Source organism: Glossina fuscipes, unplaced genomic scaffold (genome assembly GCF_014805625.2).
Source record: "Glossina fuscipes isolate IAEA_lab_2018 unplaced genomic scaffold, Yale_Gfus_2 27, whole genome shotgun sequence".
NCBI classification, from domain to species: Eukaryota; Metazoa; Arthropoda; class Insecta; order Diptera; family Glossinidae; genus Glossina; species Glossina fuscipes.
The window spans coordinates 603,749-612,850 of NW_023998422.1; positions in this window are offsets into that span (position 1 = coordinate 603,749).

A 9,102-nucleotide genomic window follows, 5' to 3' on the forward strand; every position below is an offset into this window, starting at 1 on the left:
CCTAATGTAATGCTTAATTGTATAACGTCTAACGTAACGAAAAACATTTTAGGGATCGGGAAGTATCATACCTTGTACCTTGTACCATAAACGTTTACGATAAAAATCAAGTCTTTAAAACTTTAAAACGTTTATCAACAGCAAGATTCGATATCAAAGTCAACTTTAGAATTTGTTCGCAAGTGAGTGATAGAAACGTATGGGAGATATAGCACTCTATATCGGAGCGCGGTTAGTTGTGTGTTTCAAGCTCATTCAGATCTTGACTGAATTTTGACAAAGATCGTCGAGGGTACTTTCATGTAATGTGACCAATAGTTCTTTACAAAGGCTATTGTTATTTTCAGATGGGTCTTAGAGAAAAATATAGTGGCTTCGTCCTGTCCATTGCAATCGAAATTCTTTCCGAAATTGCATAAGGTGTAAAGGCAAAGGCATATAATAATTGAGCAAAAATCTAGAGCTATTGAATATTCAAAATTCAAAGATAAAGCAGTATTGGCTTTTTAATGTGTCAATTTTTTTTTTTATTTTTTCTTTTAATTATGTCATTTCATTTAAGTACATTTATGTTAACTTTTTTTTTAACAAATGTGATGTTCAATTTTAGTCATTATTAATGATTAAGCCATAAACAGTAAAAAAAAAATTTTTTTTTTTTTTTTATAAAATAAATGTTAAAATCAAGAAAATCAAATCCTAAAAAATCTGATCACTGTAAATTATTTGCACAGATGAATATTTTTCCTAAATAATGGCATTTTCAGAAAGCATTTTGTATTTGTTTAAAGCTATTTAAGTTGTCATCCAATTTTTCATCAATTTATTAAACGTAGTGCTTCCTTTAAAACATCACTGTTTTATTTATTTTTTTCTTAACAATAGTTTTTACAATCTTTTTCTCATTCATTTTTTAAATTGTATAAAAAAAAACTGGAAATTAATATTTTTTTTTTTAATTAAAAAATATTATATTTTATAAAGTCCTTTCTTTTTTTGCTGTCTCTAAAAAAAAAAAAAAAAATATGTTGGTTTATTAAAAAAAAAATATGTTTAGTATACGATTTATTTTAAAATTTTTTATAAATATAAAAATTATTTTATTTAAAACTTTTTAATTATAATTCTTTTTTTTGTTGTTCTTTCGATTGAAATCGTTAACAAAGGTTTGTAAATAATTTTCATTAATTAACATTTTGTTTTTATTATTATTTTATTTTTTTGCTTTTTTCATCATTTGTTAATTTATTCTTTTGCTCACTTTATTTTTAACAGTTCCAATTAAAAGACTGATGTGATGTATTCTCTGAATTGATTTGTTTGAAAAGTTAAGGTATTTTAAAATCATTTAATTATTTATCGTTTTTCACCATATTTAGTTTTTTCAGTCACTACTTAGAACCTGTACTGTAAATGTCTTTGTTGAAGTGTTTTGCATTGAGTTACGATCATGCGAAAATATTCAATCATCTTATTACCGGGACCACAAATAATGAAACAGAATTTCAAAGTTATCAAATCTCCCCGGATCCTTAACGCGTGCTGCTATATACCTATAAAAATCATTAAATGTTCTATAACTTGAGCAACGTAGCTTAAAACTCTTAATCCGGGTTTTTTTAGAGGACAAAAATATTGCTATATATTTTGACTGGGCCGCCGAAATCAAACTCACCTTTTGTAGCCTTTCTATAAATCTTTTAGTAGATATTGTAGTCTGGCTTTACCATAAGGATTGGGAGAGGAAAACCGTTTCCACTGCTCTTACCTTTCCGAAGAGTTACAAGTGAATTCCAGAAATTCTTGAATTATAATCCCATTTTAAATTTCACACAGAAATCTACTTCTGGCAGACAACTTTTACCGAAACATTTGTTCAGTGGTTAATAGTAAAGAAATTTTGAATTGAAGCCCTGCTTTCATTTTACCCTATAAACCTACGCCTACCTAAACCTAATGACCTTAGTTTAGCTATCTATATCGACTCTTTCTCTCTCTCTCTCTCTCTCGTTTTCTCTCTCTATTACTTTGATACGTGTCCTACGTTTTGTTAATTTTTTTTTTATTATTTTATAATTATTTTAAATGATTTTAGATAAATTGATACAAGAAAACATGAAAACAAAAATTCAACAACAATATAGCAATACAGACCCAGAACAAAATTGTGAAACAAAACCAAACAGAAAAAAATAGTCTTTAAACAGTTTTTACTTCATTTAGATTAAGATATAAAAGAAAAAAAAAACAATATATATATATATATATATATATATGTAAAAGGAATATTCCTTTTTTTTATTTAAATATAAATTGTACTAATTAAGTTATTTTGTTTTTATATATTTTAATTTAAAATTTTGAAACTTTTGTAAAAAATATCTTCCTAATTCTGATTTAAAATTTTTTGAAAATAACTCGGAAGATACGATAAATTGTAATCGTTGTTAGCAAGCAAAGATCTCAAACTGATAATTAAATATCTTATTTTAAGTTTTTGGAATTGATAAATATAGGTTAGCTTGTCCGTCCGTCTATTCTGTTTGTTTTTACGTGGCATTCTGAAACGAAAGCGATTTGCGAAAGCGAATACTCCTCAGGTCAAACTGCACGAATTATTATTTGCGAAAATACGAGTGACCGAAGCTCAGAATCGGGAAACACGAAATGTCTCACGAGATTCGATTAACGTTTCGATTACAATAAATACCGATTTAAAAAGTTGCATCCGCGTAAAAACCAGCATGAACCCATTGATTGAAGGAAAAAGTCTGAAAAAGATCTTGAAGTGAGTAGGGTACCAATGATAGCGTTAGGAGACTACTTTGCAATTTTTACATAGTAACCCTACCTTATAAGTTGTACGTACGTATAAAGGCGAATAATCAAGATCTTTCCTTAGTTGTAATAGTTCTATTTCTTTTTTTTTTTTGTTTTTTTTTTTTTTTTTGTTATATTTTATGACATTACATACACAATTTGTTTTACAAAAATAACATATTTATATATATACAACAAAAGAAGAAAATTCTTTAACATAAATGTAGTGTTGTGAACAATTTTTTGTAATACAAAATACAATGGATTAAGCCATATATATACTCTTATACATAATTATACATACATAAATTATAATTATTATTAATATTCATATATAAATAAGTATGTTTGGATAACAACAAAAAATGCAACTATATAAACGAAATACTAAAGTAAAAATAGAGTTTCATTAAACGGTTATATTTGGAAAACAAGAAAACTTGTATTAAAGACATATTAAATATTTCGGCAATTCTTGAAAAGAGAACCAAAAATTTATTACAAAAGAAAATCAAAAATTTCAAAATTAACAAAATCTTATATAAAAAAAAAAAACAATTAACGAAAAATAATGAACAATGGTTTGGCAATAACAACAAGAAAATCTTTGTCTTAATATAATGTTTTGAAAAAGAAATATAAAATAACAAATGAAATTAAATCGGTCACACATACCCAAACGAACAAAAAGATGCATTTGAATGTTAAATTTGAAACGATAACGAAAAAAAAAATAAATAAATAAAAACAATTTCAGACTTTTTTCTCTTAATAAATAATTAAACATAAGTGTCATTGAAAAGATATTTATATAATTTTAAGCTGAAATGATGCTTTTTATGTCGTATATAACTTAAATATCATTAAAACTTTAAAACAAAAACATATTTTCTCTCATAAGTAGAACTCAAATCAAATCAAAATCTCATCAATTCTCATATAAATATCTATATATATATATATATATATATAAATATATATATACCTATATACCTATAAATCTATATTCATAGCCATATGCTATATATCCTAATAAATGCTTTAATAACACAATAACATAGTTATACAAGTAAATGAACACAGTGAACGATTCCTCGGTTATATCTTGAAAGAAAGTCTGAATTTTTAATTTAGAACAAAAAGAAAATATACATTAATTTTACTTTAAAAAAAAAAAAAAAAAAAAAAAAAAAAACAAAACCAAAAGTCTAGGAATCGTTTATCGTTTAGCATTTTCCGTATCTAATATCAATTAAAAAGAAAAACAAAAAAAAAAAATACTCTCTCAACTTTCGCACAATATATACTCATCCCTTACAAAATTATTTAAAACATGTCATTAAATAAATAAATATATATATATATATATATATGCATTCACATGCATATACATATAAATTATAATCAATTCGATATATTTCGTACATATAAGCGGCCAATTTAATGAAAAAGAACAACAGTAAGAAGAACAAGAGTACACAAAAAAATGTATTCTCTGTTAATAGAAAACGATACGAAATCCGCAGCAACAGTATAAAATTTACTCCAAATACGTATAAATTAAGTGGTCATGCAACAACGTAAAACAATTTCATAATAAAAATAATACTTAACGCAAGAACAAAAAAAAAAGAAAAAGCAAAACACAACCACAAAGCAAATTTAATTCCAAACTGAAAATTCGATTGACATAATAAATAAAATTACAAAAAAAAAAAATATATATATATGCATTTAATTTTTTATAAAGATTAAGAAATAAATGAAATGGTAAGTTAAATTAAAAAAAAAAAATTAAATTCATTTAATATATAATTGAAAGTAACAGAATGTCATTCCCATTACTCGATTCGTTCGCCGACTGTGCATCGTCTTGAATAGTCATATGGGTATGCGCCAGAGGTAAATTCTTTCAATTTATTAACATTATTATGTGACATAAACTCTTTGTCTGATAAAATGGTCGAGATAAAAGAATGAATCAGCCCGATTTCTTAATCAATAATCAAAGTAATTGTAGAGGAAATTCGTGACAAGATGGCGCGACATTTTGTGCAAATTTCAAACTACGAAATACAAACTTATGTGCTTTTGTTATCAATGCCAGTAGTAACTGCTGTTAATTAGCAGAGATTTAGCTGCTCGCTCTCTCATTCTCCCTAATTGTGTGGCCAAAGATACTGTGAATGGTTTCTTGATCTGTTGTTGCCAGCTCCCATACAATGCAGAAGTACACATATTTCTGTGATGTCAAGTGAATGCGCGCTATGATCTACACAGAAGCGTGTGTATGTGAAAAAACCACGCAGACATAGATTGTTTTTTTACGCATCACCAAAGAATATATTCAAAGAGTATATTCATTTGGTCAAAACGGTTGTAACGTCCGGAAAGAAGCATCAGAGATCCTAGAAAGTATACATACGCTTGTGAAGAATCAAATCCTAAGTCGATTTAAACATGTCCGTCTCTCCGTCTGACAGCAAAACTAAAGCTATCGACTTCAAATTTGGCAGAAACATTGAAAGTTCTTGCACGTAGGTTGGTATTGAAAATCGGTCAAATCGTTTCAAGGACGCGCCCATAGCACCACCTAAACTCAGAAAACCTCTGTTTTTTAAAGGGAAAGAAAAATTGGTTTTGGGATGGCGATTATGTGGGGTAAGTAGTGAACGTTTTTAAAGCACTACGTATTTATATCTTTCAATTATTTTTAGGTGGTAATAGAGACACGTTAGAGCCTTGGTTAATGATGCTTTACAGATGATAAGTGAATACAGGTAAAAAGGACTACAATACTTTCTATAAAGATTATTATTCAAAAACCTATATTAGGTCAGTTTATTTTCCAAGGTCGTTGGCGTATTTTGATGGAAGAACTATTTTACTTTATGGGGGCGGCTCATAAAACATAATGATTATGTGCTTCTATTACATAATATTATTTGTCTTTATTAAATAATGAAAGTAATACCGATGAGTATATGCCACATTTAGCTAAACTAGAAACAATAGTGCTTTAAGAAAAGCTTAACAATTCTTCTTACTGAACTAGAGCAAAAAAACTGTTGAAAGCCATTAGGATGGCGGCACGAAACGTTGTCCAAAATATGGCAAGCCTTTCCTGTCCGTTAGATTAAAACCTCGTTTAGTTTGCAAACCTTTAAATATGTTCAGCGGAACATAAGTGAAAGGTTTGATAGGAGATTCCCTATCAACATTCCGACTTCGAGCTAAACGTACGCGAAGACGCAAAGGCGTACATCTGTTGCCGTAAGAAATAATATAAACGTTAACTTCGTTAATTTAATTAATTCATTGAAAGCTGATTTGTATTTATTCAAGCGGGTGAAGATTCTTACATTAGAAGTGGCCATTTCCTTCTCAGTAAATTTTTAAATCTCTATATGCACCCATTTAGTCAAATTTATGGTATGGTATTTCATCAATAGTTGCTTTGTTTGTTAATTTATCAAGAAGAAGAACCAATTGTTATATTTTGCAATTCGAATTGTCGAGGGATCATTCCCGGCCACTGAAAACGATGAATCAGTAGACAAAATTAAGAAATCGTCATCGTATTGAAAAATATAAGTTTTGTCTTCTTGAAGGTCATGCAATTTAGCCGTATAGAGATTGAGGAGTACGGGGATGTTTTAACTCTGTCTGTGCAAATTACATGTACATCCTTGGATAAAAAGTTGACCATCCACAGACGTAATTGAAGACCGATTGAAAAATGTAAAAGAATTCTACTAAACAGCCCCAAGTTGACATATCGTGGACGTTGCTGATATTCAGGGAAATCTTGAGAAAAGATATTTCATTAACGCGCATATTCGCATATGAAAAATTACATCAAGTAAAATATTTATTGCTGATTGCCTATTAAACGTATGCAAATCTAAGAGATATATTAAAAATTTCAAAGCAAAAATTCATAATAAATAATAATAAAAATAAGTAATAAAAGTAAAGAGTGGTAAATGGTATAATGACTGACAGTGGTATAAGCAGCAACTTCCGCAGCCCCATAATAAATGAAGCAAACCTGTTGCCTCCATCCTGGTTGGGAGGTGGCATCAATGGCGGAGTGCACTCATTTTTAAGGACCCCGGCTGGTAATGTGAGAGCTGTACCTCCGCCCTTCCGATTCTTTTTTTCGTTGATTTGGTCGGTTTTGCTCTTCTATCACAACACCGTATAAATACATGCCGCAACCGTCTAATTTATTTCGCGAATGCTCAGCCCATAAAGTAACCAAAATCTAACCTAGGCCTTTAAAGTGACATGAGTCATTTAGATTCGACTGATCCGTGGTCGAATCCAACCGTCGTGTCTCTACTGCCATATAAGTGACATAAAGATGAAGGAATCTGGGAACTGGAGAACTACAGTATGAACGTTTAATTTTAAACTCAAAGTTTTCAAAAACAATATAATACTTGATTTTAATAATTACGTTTATTCAAAAAAAAAATTTTTTTTTACATCTCTTCCTAAATAATTTAATATTTTTTCTTGGGAATACATCTGAGTATGGTATTATGCAACCAAATGGTAGGTTTATAAATTAAGCGTGAAACGAGTCGGAACCAAATGGTTGTTTATAAATTAAGCGTGAAACGGAACGCAACCTAGATGTTTAGTGTTTTGGAAAATACGCGAACTAAAATTATTTAATTTTACAAGTTAGCCTAGTAGTAGACCGCTCTAATTTTTTTTTTATTATCAAATTAAACAAAGCAGTAGCTAAATTCTCTGCTATTTGCAGAGCCATCGGTGAACCTCTATTCTAATTTGAAAAGCCGTCGGCAAATTCAACGTTAAATTCTACGCAAAGCCGTCGGTAAATAGATCATACTTGTTATACAAACTTTAGCAACTTTGTTCGTTCTGTTGTTCGAATTGTTATTTTTGCATTTCGATAATCACAAATATATATAAACAGAATGATAGCATTGAAAATTATGCGAAAGTCTTACGTGAATGAAATAAAAACGCTTATCAAATATAGACTTGGCACTTGGAAGCTAGCTATCAAAAACGTGAATACCCTGCAGGTTTTTGTTTTTTTTTTTAACGAGAATGATACAAAATGAATTAACAAATGTTACTGACAGAGCTGACCATTGCGTTCAAAGTTAGTCCCGGTTTGTGTCCAGCATTGCAATCTACATCAACGGCAAGTTTGTTTAGCGCGCAATCCCCACAAATACGGAAAAAATGCCCTATTAAAAATCTTTTATTGCAAAAAAATTAACCACTTTGCGCAAGCAAATCCAGAAACAAGCAAATAAAATGTAAACATACAAAAATAACAAGAAACATTAGAACTGTACCGAATCTGAAGGAGAAATACAATAAGTTATATATATGAGAGAAAGACGGAGAGACAGAAAAATGCAAAATCTATGTTTTGTATAATTACTACGAAAAAGAGCGAAAGAGCGAGAGTGCAGAGTGCGAGACTGCGTTCAACTTTAGTTAATGTACGTGCGGCTAACAACGAACTTTATATGCGGTATAAAGATCTCCGTTAGTCAAACGTCTACTAAGAAATATTTAACTTAAAGGAAACTAAAGTAAAGAATGCGAAGGATATAAAAAATTCAATTTCTAGAACTTTAATACGATATTTCTTAATATTATTGTAGTTGTTGATCTCTCTTTACCACTCATTACAAATTGATGGAAATTATTTTCATATCATCTATGCCTGTAGTTCGACTAAACATTGATATCAAATCGATTTCCTACATAGATCTTAAGCGGTGAACAACAAAATGTAGAAATTTTCTCTTCCTTCAAAGGTTTTTCAACCTTTCGCCTATAGATGGACCTACGATGTTAAGTCCTACATGTCAAAATTTGTTAAGTGGGTTATTAAATAACGGAAAGTAAATAGGCGAGTAGGGCTGAAGTGGGAAAGAAAATGCATATTTTAACAGGATGCTTGCAAATTAGTTTGGAACTGTAGAAGGAATTAGAGTTCGGGTTTCGTGCCTTTAAAAAAGAACCAACAATCAAGAAATGGAAAAATAACTAAAACGGGATTATTTTTATGGCGTTACGCACAAAGCCAAAGAATTAATATACTTCTAATCAAGAATCGCTTATAACAAAAAAAAAAAGAAAAAAAAAACAATATTCATCTTGATGATGAGTAACAACCAACAGAACGATGTAGACAGACTTCCGGAAATCGAAGTATGAAAACTGATACAAATACGAACATAATTTCCAATTAGATTTTTAGGGTAAACCAAGTCATCATCAATT